General features: G+C 44.5%; 1 protein-coding gene across 2 annotated transcripts in view; it reads left to right on the forward strand.

Moving 5' to 3' along the window:
- The first annotated feature begins 9886 nt into the window (after positions 1-9886).
- Positions 9887-17419, forward strand: part of ZNF385B (zinc finger protein 385B) — a 1180505-nt gene continuing 1172972 nt past the window's right edge. For both annotated transcript variants that reach the window (XM_078681482.1, XM_078681483.1), the window contains exon 1: positions 9887-10023. The gene's annotated coding sequence lies outside the window, so the exon portion shown is untranslated. The remainder of the gene's footprint in view (positions 10024-17419) is intronic.

A 17419-nucleotide genomic window follows, 5' to 3' on the forward strand; every position in this document is an offset into this window, starting at 1 on the left:
GACTTCATACTGGTATGGTGTGATGACCTCTCCTCGTCTTTCTAACCAATCAAATGAAGGTAACACATAGAATTTGCGATTTCCTCCTGAGGCGAAAAGCCGGGAGTAGGCCTGTCTTTGTTGTGTTTTTTAAATAATTTGAGTGTCACTTACTTTGTGCTTTTAACGCTCACTCCCTCATCTGACCAGAGCGCATTCACGCCCTAAACCCACCGCGCAGCGGAGTTCATCGCTGTCGCGGGACCTGGAAATTGCCGCCATCGGCGACGCCCACTCAGGCCACGCCCCTCGCTCGAGAGGCCACGCCCCCTACCACCACTATATCTGAGCTGACTGCTAGCGCACAGACGATAGCGATTTCCTCCTGAGGCAAAAAGCCGGGAGTAGGCCTGTCTTTGTTGTGTTTTTTAAATAATTTGAGTGTCACTTACTTTGTGCTTTTAACGCTCACTCCCCCATCTGACCAGAGCGCATTCACGCCCTAAACCCACCGCGCAGCGGAGTTCATCGCTGTCGCGGGACCTGGAAATTGCCGCCATCGGCGACGCCCACTCAGGCCACGCCCCTCGCTCGAGAGGCCACGCCCCCTACCACCACTATATCTGGCGCTGACTGCTAGCGCACAGACGATAGCGATTTCCTCCTGAGGCGAAAAGACGGGAGTAGGCCTGTCTTTGTTGTGTTTTTTAAATAATTTGAGTGTCACTTACTTTGTGCTTTTAACGCTCACTCCCCCATCTGACCAGAGCGCATTCACGCCCTAAACCCACCGCGCAGCGGAGTTCATCGCTGTCGCGGGACCTGGAAATTGCCATCGGCGACGCCCACTCAGGCCACGCCCCTCGCTCGAGAGGCCACGCCCCCTACCACTACTTCCTGTCCCCTATAAAATGTGCAATCCCCGTACGCGCAGCGGGCGCGCCGTTTGCACGCCAAAGGCGCGCCTAAGGCGAGCCCGTCTGCGCCCGTCCGCGCCAGACCGGGTCACGGGACACAACACTCTGCACCATCCCCCTCATATACTTCTGACCAGTTGCGTTCGCTCAACGGTAACTGGCAATTGAACCAATCTACCAGGTCATACACCCACAAACTGGGTATTGCAGCATCGGGCCCTCTCCCACAATCCCTCCCCCCCCCCAACACCACCACTACTGCCCTCCTCCTGAACACGAGATCGGCCGTTAAGCACCAGATCGAAATTTTTGATCTTTTGGACTCTAGAACTCCAGATCTCCTGTTTTTAACAGAAACCTGGTATAGGCCAGATTCCCTGCCCAACGTCCTTGCCACCCTCCCATCTGAATACTCTATTCTCCGCGCTGATCGACCGGGCAGCAGAGCAGGAGGTGGTGTAGCTTTGATTGCCCGCAAGGAGTTCCATTTCCAGATTCTGACCTCGCCCACGTTACCAGCCGCTGATTGTCTTGTAGCCCGCTCTACCCATCTTAAAACCCCTCCCACATGCATACTCACGTACCGACCCCCTCAGTCGTCCCCTGACTTTCTCCTTGCCTTTCAGAACCTTTTGGCCACTCTGGTAATTAATAACGCCTCTGTCTTAGTCCTGGGCGACTTTAATTATTGGCCCACTGATCCTGCTGAAGACTCCGTGTCCAAGGACTTCACTCAATCACTCCTCAGTTTTAATTTTACCCAACACGTTCAAAGCCCTACTCACATTGGCGGCCATATCTTGGACCAGATTTGGCACTCAACATACCCACCTCCCCCCCCCACTAACTCGCCGTGTCCTTGGTCGGATCACTCTCTACTTGCCTTTTCCATGGACTTGAACCCAAAAACTCCCCCTTCGGCCCCTAAAAATATCCGGGCTAGGAATTGGAACAAAGTGGATATTACTTCCCTTTGCAATTCGCTAGCAGCCACCTGCCCTGATATCATGGGGTCAGACACTCATTCCCAGATAGCCACACTTGATCGATGGCTCACCACCGCCTGTGACCCTGTGGCCCCCTTAAAGCGAATGGCTATCAATCGCTCCCATAAGGCTAACAAATGGTTCAGTTCCGACCTTAAAGCCAAAAAATTGGAGGTAAGACAGGCTGAACGAGCCTGGCGCCGAGCCTATTCACCCATCTGCCGGCAATACTTTATCGCCGCACTTAATGATTATAAAACCTCCATACTTACGGCTAAGACCGAGTACTTCTCCGGACGCATTTTAGCGGCAGAAAACCAATCCCGCGAGATATTCTCTACCGTATACGAGCTAGCTTCGTCGGACAGAGCCGTACCCATAATCCCCCCTTCCAAGGCCTTATGCTATTCACTCAATGAGTTCTTCATTGATAAGATAATCCTTATTAAAGCCAATATTCCCCTCCCACCCTCTACCTTCATTCCTCCTCAACCACCCGAAAACCACTGCTTCCTTACTTCCATTCCTTCACTAGATGAAGAAACGCTGCTTTCCTTACTTAATCGAGTTAAGTCGGGTTCCCCTACCGACATTGCCCCGGCACGTATCCTCAGCCAGCTCTTTCTAGCATGCCCATCACCTGTCTTGTCCCTGCTGAACAATTGCTTTGCGTCGGGCCATGTCCCGGCCCCTCTTAAGACCGCCATTATCCTTCCAATTTTGAAAAAACCTGGAGCCGATCCTTCTTCTACCACAAATTACCGCCCCATATCCCTCCTCCCTTATTTGGGAAAAATAGCAGAGTCCCACGTCACCCAGGTGCTTAGCTCCTTTATTGAGAGCAGCAGCTATCTTGCACCCTGCCAGGCAGGCTTTCGCCCCCGGCACTCCACCGAGAAGGTGATCATCTCAGTTATGGACCAACTCAGGGAGGGCCTAGACACCAACATTCCCCAAGCCCTGGTCCTACTGGACCTATCTGCCGCCTTTGACACGGTGGACCATGCCATTCTCCTGTCCCGTGTCAAGGCGGCGGGCATGGGGGGGCCAGGCCCTCTCATGGATAGGTTCTTTTCTGAAAGGACGTACTCAGGCGGTCCGCTTGGCTGAGTTTTCAGCCTCACCCAGTGAAGTGAACTGCGGGGTCCCCCAGGGCTCTTCCCTCTCCCCTCTTTTGTTTAATCTTTATATTTTCCCCCTTGTTTTTGCACTCCAACAAATGAAGGTCACAGTTTACAATTATGCTGATGACCTCCAGCTTATTTTTAATTTCTCCTCTTCTTTTCCTGCTGCCTCCAACTTCCAGTCGGTCCTTCTGTTTATCCGTGGTTGGATGAATGCAAACCACCTTAAACTCAACCCGGATAAGACAGAACTGATCTTGACTGGGGGCAGTGGCAAACCTTGGTCACCATCTTTTTGGCCTGCCTCCTTCGGCCCTCCTCCCACTCCCTCCCATTCTGTTAAAACCCTTGGGATCATGCTCAACCACCATTTAACACTTCACACCCATATTAGTTCTGTTGTCTCCTCCTCCTTTTTTACTTTACGTATTATCAGGAAAGTATCTCGGTTCTTTTCCCCCTCTGCACTGAAACTGATCGTCATGGCCATGATTTTATCCAAAATCGATTATGGCAATATCATCTATAATGGCGTCCCGGCCTACGCACTTCATCGTCTCCAACTAGTGCAGAACCAGGCAGCACGCCTGGTATATGGCCTACCTAAAGTTCATCACTCTTCCCCTCTTCTCACTGCCCTTCACTGGCTCCCAATAAAACAAAGAGCCCTTTTTAAACTCGGCTGCCTCACTTTTCAAGCTCGGGCTGGCACCGCCCCCGCTTTTATTAATGCAGCTATAATCAACTACATTCCCGCCAGAGACATGCGATCCTCCTCTAAATCATTGTTAGTCATTCCTCGATTCAAGAAGAAGTGCTCTGGCGGTCAGAAATTTTCGGTCCTTGCCCCCACTTTCTGGAACTCTCTCCCCTCCACTCTTAGATCTCTGCCTTCCTACACAGAGTTCCGAAAAAAGCTAAAGACCTTCCTGTATCAGCAAGCATTCAGCCCATAAAACTCTCTCCCTCTCCTCAGTTTGAAATCCTACAGCGCCAAGAAACTGCCAAGTGTATGTGCGCTTTACAAATAACTCAAAATTCAAATTCAAATTCAAATTCAAATTCAAATTTGCAACATTTAGAGGGTGGTACATTGCCCTGGAAATGGTATAACTAAAAGGTAGGCTTAGTTAGTTAGATTGTCCGACTTGTCACAGACCTGTCACTGACCCAACGTATGCTGAAGGAGAATCGAGAGCGGAGTGCTGGTCGAGCACTCTCACAGAAGAATCTGGAGTTTTGCTGGAAAAGAGTTGGGGTCCGAAAGTAGCCGTAGAGAGGGGTGTGACGCTGGCATTGCACTAGCGGAGGTTACCTGTCCTGATCTGCACCTGTCCTGTCCTGTTGGCACCTAATTAGTTGGGAGCCCTGTTTCTTTGTCCCAGCCCGTGGCCAGGGTTGGTCCTCGCACCATTCTAGGTAAATATAATCCATATGGTATGTCCTTGTGCTATTTCCCTTTCTCACCCTTACCAGGTACAATGTCTAAAAGTGTTACTATAAATTCTTGCAAACTTTATGTTTTATTAATTATTTTCCTACTTGTAAGGTTTTTGGTCACTCTATTGTGGCCTCTGTCTCGTCATATTTTGCATAGATAAAGTGTTTAAAACTTCTCCCGAGTCTGTGGTTATTTTCAGGAAGGTAAAATTGACAAATTGCTACCTACTATGCTAACTCCCTAGATCTCTAGGACTTAGAGCACAGATGACAAAGGTTTGGTAAGTCATGGTGTACAGGTATAAGTCCTAAAAGTGAATAAAATCCTGATAGGCAGTAAGTGGAAGCCGGATTACTCGTTCAATGTGTGAATGTTTATGGGCCCAGGTGAGTATGACTAACTCAGCTGGTAATCCCATGCCATCAACAGTAGGTGACTTATATTGGCCTGTGTCAATAATGAGAGTGAATTTCATAGTTTGACTGTTTGAACATAAAGTGTTGTACCACAGCAGTTTTCTTCTTACATTGGGGAACAACTAGTTGTAATGCCAATCTAGAGTGTATTGTTCTTTTCTGGGAGTGTTTCTTGAGTTTTATCTGTAAAAAATATTCAAGTTACATTTATTGCCTTTTGTGTTATGCACAGTACTTTGAATGTAGAACTTCTGGCAACAGCAGCCATTGGAGACCCCTCAGAGCTGATGAGACATAGTTGTGAATCTTAAAATGCAGAAGTTGTCTTCCCATTGCGTTTTGGATTCCTAGAATTGTCCCACAGTAGATATTTATACTCCATGATATAGTCGATTAGCATAGTCCAGACATGATAAAATTAGTGAGGTGACTGCCTGGACTTCTGCTGGGATTCCGGGTGAGGGAAGATATTTTGGAGTATCCTCATGGTGTCAAATGTGGATTTGGTCAATGGATTGACTTGTGAATTGTGGAGAGGATTTAATCCATGATAATTCCTAAATTCTCTGCCTCATTAGGGTTTGTTAAGGACACACAGGACTGCCGAACAAATCAAACATTCACCCCCAGTGAAGAGATCTGGGTTAAATTCATCATTCTTTTGCTCACCATGACACCCCAGTTTAGACCTGGTCATATGCACATCAGTCTTTACCCTGTGCCTCATGGGAACATTCCAGCCCAAATTGCCAAGCCAGGTCCTCCCTTGACTGGAAACAAGCATCTTAGGACCGATTTCGGGGTTTCACCCCAAATCAGCCAGGATAGCTTGAATACTGTGGCACAGTGTGCCCGGGACCCGCGTCTGGGCATACCCAGCGCACTTAGGGCGAGAAAGCAAAAGACACACACCTGATGGACAGAAACCGGTCCTAGGATGCATGTTTCCAGTCCAGGGAGGACCTGGCCTGGCAGTTCGGGCTGGACTGTTCACATTGGGCACAGGGTCAAGACTGATTTGCATATGGCTCGGTTCAAACTGGAATGGCATGGTGAGCAAAAAAACTATGGATTTACGTCCAGATCTACGTACTGGGATTAATGTATGACATTGTTCTACATTCTGTCCATCAATTGTTCTTTTTGCATTAGACTTATTGGCAGCATTCCTAGATTATAAGGAAACTTTTGTTAGTGGGTTGTAGCTTGTCCATTCCCCACATTTTAGTATTTATGTTTTTGAGATGTTTCGTTTGAGGTGACTCTCTATTGTCCAATTGTAGGTGGCTTTGAGGCAGTCATCTAATTTTGAGAGCTCCGAGTTATTTGGTTTATTCAATTTGAAGATTATCTCATATGAATATTTTGAGGTTCAGCTCTGGAGGCCAAAATATTGAATAATCAAGAGATAGATTAACACCAAGAGTAGAAGTCACACACACTGGAACAGGAAATTCACTTAGACTAAGATAGGGAATTTACTTCAGTGGGAGAAGGATAATTTACATAGGGATAGAGGAGTATGTGGCACAGTTGGAGATGGGGACATGTACACTGGATCCTGGAGTACACAAGCACATGGACCATAGACCCCTTGCCTGTTTCTCACAACGGTCACACCTTCCAACAGACATACTCACCGACATCCTTGTTATCACACCCACACCGCACACTGCCTGGACAAAGGAAAGGCACTTTATTTCAAGTGAAATATGCTCATTTCATATTAGAACACTATATTACTCTCCCACTGTGATCACCTCATTAAATATTACTCCTGAGTACCCTATCTTTACAATTACCGTCAGTGAAATTACTACTCCTCTAAAGGGGTCTCACTCCTCCGAACAGCGGGCCTGAATGGGCTACCAATAGATGTATTAAAGTGGATCAGACTTTTGGAGTGTCATGTTATTTAAACTATCCTCTTGAGTTCTAACTTTTGAAACTATCCCCGGCTCCTAGAGGGGTTCCATTATCCACCCTATCCTTTAAAAAGTTATAAAGTCAGATCCACAAATCTATCATCTAATAGCTTTTGTTAGACTTTGAAGGGAAACTGTTGGGAAAACATTTGCTGAACTTACTAAAAGACTGGGCAAAGCATAAACACTTAATCCCATTCACCCAGACAGGTTTTCAACAAAGCTGTTCTACAATTGACAATATTTCTGCTGCATTAACTATTCTAGTGAAGCAAGCAAGAGCCAAAAACATCCCCCCTCATGCTTGTTTCAGTGACTGCAGTTCCACCTTTGACAAAATCAATCGTGGTAGACTCTGGAACAAATTTCTGAGCTGGGATATTGATCCAGATCTACTCTACCTTTTAATAGAACTACTCAAAGATGCTTGGATAAGAGTTAAATTAACTTCAACAAATATCCTCTCGCCAAAAATGTACACCTCAACCGGCCTTAAACAAGGCTGTATTTTAACTCCACGATTGTTCTCACTGTACATATCTGACCTCCCAAAGTATTTGGATGGCCCAGAGGATCTGCCCCCAAAACTTAGTAACTATGAGGTCACCCATTTGGTATATGGTGACAATATTGTCCTGGTCTCACAAAACGCAAAAGACCTCATGATCCAGTTGTCTAAACTCAATTTCTACAAACGTAGAAACAACTTACATGTCAAATCAGCAAAAACAAAAGTAGTAACACTAGGGAAAAAGTAAAACCAACTGTTTGGGAGCTGGGAAATGTAACAATAGAGCAGGACAACTATGTGTACTTGGGTGTAACTATCGACTTAACACTTTCTTGGGCAGCTTATTTGAAAACTAAGTAACAAAAGGCAATTAACATTCTTGAGAAAATTCTCAAACTCTATGGGGGAAGAGCAATAAGTCAACCTTTGACAGCACCAACATTATAATTCACTCCCCTCCTACTATGTGAATTCCATGTATACAATCCGAAAATATTAACTCAACTAGAACTATTCTATATGCAGAACATTCGACAACTTCTGAGCTTGCGAATCTCGATCCCCCAAAGCAAAAAAAGGCTAGAGCTAAATATATAACATGTGCATAGTCTTCATAACGCCTCAAGTGTGAATGACTGTCTGAATGCTAACAGCCTTACGTTACACAAATTAATTTTGGAGGATTTGAAAAAAAACAGGTACAAAAACTTTAAACTTAACCTGGATTGTGCCAATAAAGTAATTAAATACCAAAACCTTCCAGACTTGGAAATTTTGTCATTCATGTCCATAACTGTATGGAAGTACTTGGTTGAAAAAAAGCCTGAAGCTAAATTACCACACTGAGAATCTGAAGACACCACAGAACTATAAACAGAGTGGCTTATTCTATCAATCGTACCTCAATTTTCAAGCAGTTATACCTTGATTCCAACCTAGAAGCTGTAACTAAAAGAAAACTCCTCAGATTCAGGTTCCTTTCTATTTCTTTGGCTCGATTTGAGACAGCATTGAATCCTACACTCAGGGAAAACAGAGTTTGTTTGTGTGGTTATAAACTGGAAACAATAGACCACATCGTATGTATCTGTCCTAAACTGTTAAACTTGTGGAAGTTCTACCTCAAAAAATATATTGTTGAAGCTATTGTCAGAACAATTAAAGAAGCAATTGAATTTGTGTTTTACTAAACAAGCCCCTTCCTTTATAAATGTACTAAATATATGTTTAGACTTGTCTTACAGTCTTTTAAAATCTAAAAGTTAAATGTTTATCTTAGAAAGAATCTTTTTACGACAGTTTTTTTCATGACTAAATTGTTCCTTGTTATATCCATTTCTTATTGTTTTACTCGCCGTATTTTATGTATATTTATTGTAATCATTCTTGATTACTACAATAAAGTATATCCAATCACTAGTAGCAGGCGAGCATCTAAGACAGGGGATACACCAATACTGGGGTAGAAAATACACTGACTGAAAATGTAAACAGTGGCACAGGATGTACATCTACTAGAACAGGAACACACAGATACTGGGACATGGGTGGGGTGTGTTAGTGCTAGAAGGGGAACACACAGATGCTGTGACAGGCAATTCACTAATGTTAGGTCAGGGACAGGCAGGGAGCACACTATCGTTAAGACAGGAGCCCACTGACACTGGGAGGTGCCCACTGACACAGGAAGTACACTGATGCTAGGACATGAACAATCAGGAACAATCGGACACTAGGACATGGAATATGCTAACACTAGGACTAGGACAGGAACACACTGAAACGGTGCTGTGATAGGAACACACCGACACTGGGACATGGCGCACACTAACGCTAGTGCAGGGACACTGACATTAAGACAAAGAATATACTAACCCTATGTCAGGATATCATTGATACTGGGACAGGGAGTACATTACCTCTAGGGCAGGAACACCTTGACACTTTGGTGAGATACTAGGCGCGTCCTGACACCAGGTCAGAGGGTACACGAATGCTAGTTGGTCTCATGTATTCGCGTGGCGTTTCCTTTAATGCATGTCTTGCAGGTATTTGCTGTTTAAGTTGGGTATTGGATATCAGCGCTAAACTCTGTAAACAGATGCTTGTTTCCACGTTAAGGCGCATGCAGGCTATTTTCTGAGCTGACGAGACATTTATTTGTCGTTAGTGTGAGTAACTAACCTTACAGTGGATTTAAGGGTATTTTCCAGTATCAAGCTCCCTGATAGTGCCAAACCAGGGTTTCCAGGCGGGCGCAAGGTGCACCGAACACACAGGGAGACGTAAAGACAACTTCACCACAGTAATCCCTTCGCTTGCTAACATTAGTTTTTGGATGGAAGATAGTTTAAATTGTGTGCATTCCGGTATGGAAATTAATTATCACACAACATTCCAAGTGCTTACCGAACACGACGTTCAATGTGTTTGTTTTTTAATGCTGCCTCGTCCGATCACGCTCAGTGTCCCTGGCCCTGTACCCGCCGTGAGCCTGCGTGCACAGCTACTGTCGCTTTAAGAGAAGCTGCCTCCAGCGCGATGCACTGAGCGAGAAACTCGGTGAGAGCAGAAAGCTCCCAGCTCCCGCGGTGTGAGGCAGCAGCCGGTGCGGCCGCTCAGCTACAACTCCCCAGCCTTGGATGTGGGTGTCTCGCGAATACATGGATCCCGTCACCTCTCAGATTGGATGTGTCTAACCCACAGGCCCGTCCTCTCCAGCAGGTGAGCACCCAAGAAGGGTTACTCTTTAAAGACGTTCATGCAAGTGCCCAGCGGCTTGTGCATCTATCTGGGCACTGCAAAGCATATATAAAGTGTCGTTGCAGTTTATGCTGTTTGCTATGCTATGTTTGGTTTGCTGTGCCTATGCTGTGCTGTGTAATTTGGGTTCCAGCTGCTTGTACGTGACAGCACGAGATGTTTATTACAGATAACCCAGAAAGGTCCCGGGAAAGCCTGACTGACAGGGATGGCTCATTTGCATAATACTTCATCAGTCGGTTTGAGGTTGTGATTGGTAGTTGCCGGTTGCAGTTGTACGTCCACTCTTAGAAATGTCACTTGAAACTTCGACCTTCCGAGGACCTCCCGGGCTATAGTTCAAAGCAGTTCGAAAGTGTCGCTAGTCCTGGCTGCCAAGTGGTACTGGGAAACCGGGGCACGGACAGCGCCCACGCTTGAAATGCCAACACTGCCAGGGAGAGATTTCAAAGCCACGCATGTGACACAGGGCGGACTATCAGTACACAGGCATTTGATTTGCCCTTCGCGGATAAATGGGATAGAACGATGTCTGGCTGTTTCTTTTTCCTGCTCAATGTGTTTTTAAAGAAGACGTTTTAGTTTTTATTTTCGGTAGGTGGTGTACAATGTACAATGCCAGCACAGTGTTGTCTACTTGTAGTTCCTGAAATATGCACTCCCCTCCACACTATTATTAGGCAGTGCTTGTGAGGTGAAGTGCACACTCCAGGTGGGTGATTACTGGCCAGCCAGCTCTAACTTGAAGATGGAACCGTTTTCTTTTTTAAGTTGTCAGTTACGCTTAAAGTCTGGACGTGCACCATAAGGAGTACACATCACTGATCAGCAATGGTTTTCTAGCGCTGGCTTCTTTCAAGAGACGAGTTGGCCGAAAAATCGGTTGAACTGAAGACAATCGGGGCACGACATGTGACTATTACTTCCCCAGCCCTCCTGTTCTTTCAGTGGGACGAGACTGTGCAGAAATATCATGCTACTGGTTGTATGTTGTGTAGTGTATGTAGTGTGTTACACGTGCATCCGTCAACAAACATGACTTCAGGCAGACTCAAAATATTTTTAATCAGGGGCAGGTGTAATAATGTACATGTACGCTAGATTACAATATGTGCAGTTGTATAACAGTGTTTAAACCCTTTGGTCTGCTGTCCCAGATACATGTCACCGACGCTCTCGATACGTCATATAATTAATCCATGGTCTTCTCTCCAAAGGGCTCCTCCACCAATAATGTTCTGAGTACAGCACCTCTTGTAGGAGATGCTTACACTGTAGTATTATTGTTGCTCCTTTGAGTTGGGCCTGGACTATAGTAAACATCTAACATAAAATGCAAATAAGATATATATGCAAAGGCCCAGGGTGGAGCAGGAACGCCCCTTCCCGAACAGGCCAAAGTCTGAAGGGCCCTCATTAAACCCATGAGCGTGTTACATTGTAAAATGTATATTTATTCATTTATTTATGTTTCAATAGCGCTTAGACCTCCTTGCTAATGTTTCAAATCACTTCAATCGGGAGAGGGCAATAAAGGGGTAGGTAATACGAGTAAAGAAACCGAATAGGCAAACAAGCTTCCACCGGAAGTGGCTTGTAAGCAGGCTTTCCTGGGAGGATTCCGTCTTATCATTCATTTATAATAAGTGGATTGAAGCGGCAGCCGCAAGTGGAGACAGGGGTCGTGAACTGCGGCTCCTCCGGAAGCGCATTTGGTTAGTGCTAAGGCGGATTTACTCGCGCGATCCATCTGAAGGCTTCTTTCGTAGGCGCTCCAACTGAGGGTAAATTCAATTGCTGTTCAGCAAAAATCATATATTGAAACCACGCTCATAACATACTTTAAATGCTATTAATCCAACGAAATGAACGAAAAAGCTACTGCATTTTGAATAATGTGTTTGCTTAAACGAGTTTAACACAGTGTCTAAATTTGGAAAGGCTGGTGCGAAGGCGCCAGAATAGTATCGAGAGGAGCGGCGCTTCTCAGATGTTTCTGCCTCTGCCTGCTGAGGTGTTCTCTCAAGGTGTTTCTCTTATTTCGAATGTGCTATGTTTCCTGGTGCGCGCGTGACGGTGGCGCGAGGGACGCGTCCTGGCGTCGCACGCACGCTCACGCGCCGGGTCCTGAATCAAGCAGCGCGTGGGCGCCCGTGGCCTGCCAAGGGGCTGCCCCGCTTTCCATCGGTTGACTGCCTTTAGCGCAAGCGTTAATTGTATAGCATATAGGTTAGCAAGGAAAACTGCAGTACTGGCAAAAAGTCCCAGTGGGGTTCACAGTGTTAAGGTACAAGGAAAGAAATGCATGCAACCAATCGTACTATGATAAAAAAAAACTAAAGCTTGCTTCAACTTGAAAGAAAGTTAATGCACATGTTGACCTACCACTGTAACCCCAACTAGTGACATGTAATTTGAAATCCAGTATCTTGGCGATCTTTGAGCATGTAATTTAACTCTGGCTGTATGCGGCTTGCCGTTCTTGTGGCCTGCATCTCCCTGCCTTGCTAGTTATACTGAATATGCGGCATTGTTTTCAATGGAGTAGCATACCACACTATTTATAGCAGCGGTTTTCAATGACAATCCCCTATCAGAAGATATTCTTTGGAGCAACCTTAATGATCTCGTGTTTTCCCACTAAATAATGTTGCATGAGGCCCTTTCCTTGTTATTACAGCAGAAATCTGGAGGCGTGCCATGTGTCTGATGCACAGCTGGAGAAGGCAATTCATCTTACCAGAGGATGGCTTCCTTTCTCCCTTTATGATGTCAGACTCAGATGAAAATTACACATGTGAGCCCCAGAAAGAAGGGCAGTGCATTCGGTTCAAGAAGTCCAGGTCTAGTTGTGCTGAGGCCTTTCCAATTTCCAATTCCTGTGAGGCAACCCAGGCATTAAGCATAGGATGAGAAAGACTTGCGGAGATGACGTTCATATAGCATCATAGACAGGGCTTTAAGTGGGATGAAGAAACTTGGGGGGGGGGCGGGGTCTCTCATAGGGGCGTAGCAGATGTAATTAAGGGTGTGGCTTAAAACACAAGCTTTAAATCTGTACTTTGCATAGCATGCTGCCCACTGGTATTTTCCTGCGTCTGTCAATTCATCCAGCTATACAACACAATAAGTAACATAACACCTACAACAAGCCAGGGCTACTGGCTTTTGTCAATGGTTGCAAATTGCATAAGATAAAAAAGCAACAACTATGACTTCGCTGTATATAATAATGAAAATGCTTCCGGGGGCGAGGTTGTGGCGTAAGGCTTGAGCAGCCGACTTTTGAGCTGATTAAGCAGGTTCGGGCCTCATGTCGGCTCAACATTCTGTATTTCAAAAGATGAATATGTCATTGTGTAATGTATATGGTGCCATGTTTGCTCCAAGTTTGCGCTATCTGAAACAAAAAAATGTTTCTTTTTGAAGTTACATCAAAAACAGTGATGGATGGTACTATTGTAGATCAAAGCTTTTTTTTCCTCCACACTGAAGGTAAAAATGGGGAGCCCGATAAGGACCCGTCTCAGCACCTACTTTTAAGAACTGCTGGTGCTGAGCACCGTCAGGACCCGGCCCACTTAAAGCCCTGATCATAGACCTGCCACCTAGGTTACCAGGTGATCGGGCCAGTGTTTTGGCATCTGAATGAACATCATTTTATCCTGATGTATTTTTTAATAGTTTTCATGATTTATATACAGTAACAAAAGATGATAGGTGAAATGCTGGCAAAAGTCTTAAGGCCTGATTTAGATCTTGGTGGGACTGCTGTTTTTCTGCCATGGCGCTGGTCCCAATTATTCCTTCAAGCTGACGGCGATCCGGCCGCCGTATTTAGGTTTTACAGCAATAGATTTGAGACTTAAACGGCAGCGGTCTTCCCTGGCTAACAGTACTATGTCACCGTCATGCCAGCGGGTTTCCGCCAATCAGATTTAGATGTTCCCGTTGTGCTGGTGGTGTGTTGGCGGCTGTGTCCTGATGGAATGAAGCCATGGTGGTGTGGAGACAGGTATGTACTACTCATCATTATCTTACTAGACATATATGTGGTGAATCTGTCATAATGCATATGTAGGTAATGTGTTATTCCCTTTTTTGGTACATATTGCATGTCAGACAAACAACATACACACGCTATTGAATGCACACCCACAGGCACCACAAGCACAACCCCCACAACCACCGCAACAACAACCGGTGTGTTCATTTTGTCTTGATGAGTAGGAATATTAACACTTCTTCATTACACATAAGAAAAATGTTGCATGTAAGAGCAATGCAGAAGTACACGAGGCAACAGCAATAGTCAATACACGATACATAGGACACTTGTACAAGTAGGTTCCATAGATCTCAGCGACAACAGAGTTGTTTGGTGTTGTAGTGTAGTTGGTCCAGCAAAGGAGGGACTTGGACCATGGGGAAGGAAACGGAAATGGAAAGCAGAAAAAAGGGTATGCTTTTACTTTATTTCTTTTAATTCTGCAAACTAGGATTAGGAGGGATTCCTGCCTCAGTCAGTTGCAATGGCAGTAAGGCATATCATAATCCTCTCCCCCTCCCCCCGGCCCCCTAGCACCTTGAGAGTGACCCTTGTTGGGGAGTAGTCGCGCTTAACAAACACCTGATTGATTGATAATCGAGATGGCGGGAATCTGGGCTGGAGTTCCGCCAACAGCTTCTTCTGCCTATACCGGCATCAACACGGTTCAGAATTCCTGCCTGAGTCAGTGGGACTCTGGCGGTCTTTTGTCTATTGACTTGCCAACATTTAAATACAGCGGACGGACCGCCAAGTTGATGGGCGAAGACCGCCGAAAAAGCTACAGCAGGACCATTTCCGCCAACATCTAATTCAGGCCCTGAGTCATTAGCAATCACTCGGGTCACATTCTAGTTAATTGTTTTTTTGTCCACTGTGCCACTCCAGATATGGAGCAACCATATGCAAATCAGGAACAATCCTGTCCAACATGCCAGACCATATCCCTTATCCCTTTTGTACATGATTGATGTACCAGAGGGTAATTTCAAAACATACAGAAATGTTAGTCTTTTTCTTTATGCATTTAAACTTTTAGTGAAAGAGTGTAAAGAATGTAGGATATTTGTCAGCAGTACTCAAAACAGATGTAACACTTGTGAACTAAACGTATCCACTCAGTAACAGAGTCCATCAGCATTAAATCCGTTTACTGTAAATTATGCAGTCTGGCTAAAACAATGATACATCGACTGCCTTATCAAGGACTACCATTTGTTTCCAATTTAAAAAGATGCTCGTGATATATTATCAACACATGTACGTTGACTATCCAATCTTTGGGGCTGCATTGTTTAAATAAATTTGGTATTTTTTAAAACTAATTCTGTATATATAATTTCTCATGCTACATGAAATGTAATTATTTTCAGCTTGGCGAGTTAGTGAAGACTTAGTTCTGTTGTTAGAGATGTCGAAACGTCTTTGAGGCATGTAAACAGCACGCCAGTCACTGGGAACCAGTTGCATGCTTCTTTGCATGTTTGCCATTGTACAATAGAACAATCTTCTTCAGATGCATCATCGTCAGTTTTACTGTCCAGAAATGCTCCTGCACCTTCTCCCTGAGCCCAACGCCATATTTCATTTGCAACTAAAACACGGCTCATTTTCTTACTCAAGAGGTTACGGTCTGAAGCACAAAGCGTTTCCTAGGAGTGAGTCTGCCATACTGTAGTTCATAATGAAAATCTCCATATATTAATTGCAATTCACACATGGTCAATGCTTGCAAACAAAAGCCTTTCCTTGCACATAATGTATTTTTACGCATACAATGCACAGACATAGCAGACATGGCTTAAAATAATGACCATAGATATGGGAGCTTTATAGGAGGGTTCAAGGATATGCAATGCAATAAAATGAACACATAAAAAGCAGTGATTCTTTCGACATGGTTAAATTTGTGAGAACGCACTTTCTTTCTTCCATATTTCTAGTTATCAAATTTACACTCAAATTAAGAAGATTCGTAAGTTGCACAAGTTTGTCCTTGTTTGATGGGGGCATGCTGGAAGTAGTGCCAATAGTATCAACATCCTTTCAGTACTAGAAGATAACCCCAATACATGGATTAAGTACTAGGAGAAGTAATCCCAAATGGATTACTGATTGGGTTTGGACTGTACACAGGAAACAAAATGAAAAAGAAAAAGCAAAAAAAAGCAATATTGCGTAATTTTTAAAACTCTAACACTGCACAAAATACCAAAATGCATATACTGGGTAAGTGCATAAAGAAGGTATTGCATTATCTGGCTGAGCCCTTACTCTTAACTAACGTGAATCTACAAAACCCACATTCAACACCTAATGTTGGCAAATTTAACAGACCACATTGTACATGACAGCACCACATGTAACTAGCATTTTGCCAAAGGACATTCAGATGGCAATGTGTTGTCCTACCAACACAACTACAAAAAACAGATTACTCAGCATCTACATTGTCGCCTAATTCCGCTCAGCCTATTCCTTTAATATATTTAAGTAATGTTGTAGTATGCACTTTTGTGTCGTATTTTCTACTGTTCCCAAGGTGCTGGGGCACATTAGAAATCATGGTGTAATTTACTCGAAGCAGAGTGCTTAGTTGGAATAAAATTTGATTGTGGTTCATGATCTTGAGAAGTGAGTCCTTATGGCTAGTGGTCTGCAAGCTTAGAGGATACTAGCACGTTAAGTCATTGATTAAATTGGATATTGCCTAGCAGTTATAACTAACTCAAATACATGAAATGCAGCACTGTGTAAAATACAATAGATAACAACGCCAGGCTGTCATGCATTGGACTTAGTGCCAAGGGCCACATTAAATACAAAGTATTACTATTCAACAGCACTAAACACTTAATTCACAAACCCAGCACCAAGACTCAGAGATGCAAAATGCTCCACTGCATACTTCAGAGCACTATGTGGCCAGCACAACAGAATAACAAACATTGGCATAACTAATAGGTCTCCATTGGCTGGTTATGTTGTAAAACAAAGTTCCATACTGGATGAATAAAACACCCAAGATGTTATGAACACCGGAGTCGGATCTTATATTTACACTGACTGATTACGAAACTAAATCAATCAATTGATACATGTTGTGTGCGTTTGACATTGTTGTAATGTATACAGAGGGTTGAGATCCTCTCTCCCTCCTTTCTCTGAGACAAGGGTTAGCTCAGATCAAGCAGCACCAACCAATGACATTCCATGAACTAACACCCTACCACTACCTGTAGAGCGCCATTGCATTTCTGAACTACTCTATAACCCTTCGCTGAACTTTTGCATGCTAGTGTGCATGTC

Source organism: Lissotriton helveticus, chromosome 3_1, assembly GCF_964261635.1.
Source record: "Lissotriton helveticus chromosome 3_1, aLisHel1.1, whole genome shotgun sequence".
Lineage (NCBI taxonomy): Eukaryota > Metazoa > Chordata > Amphibia > Caudata > Salamandridae > Lissotriton > Lissotriton helveticus.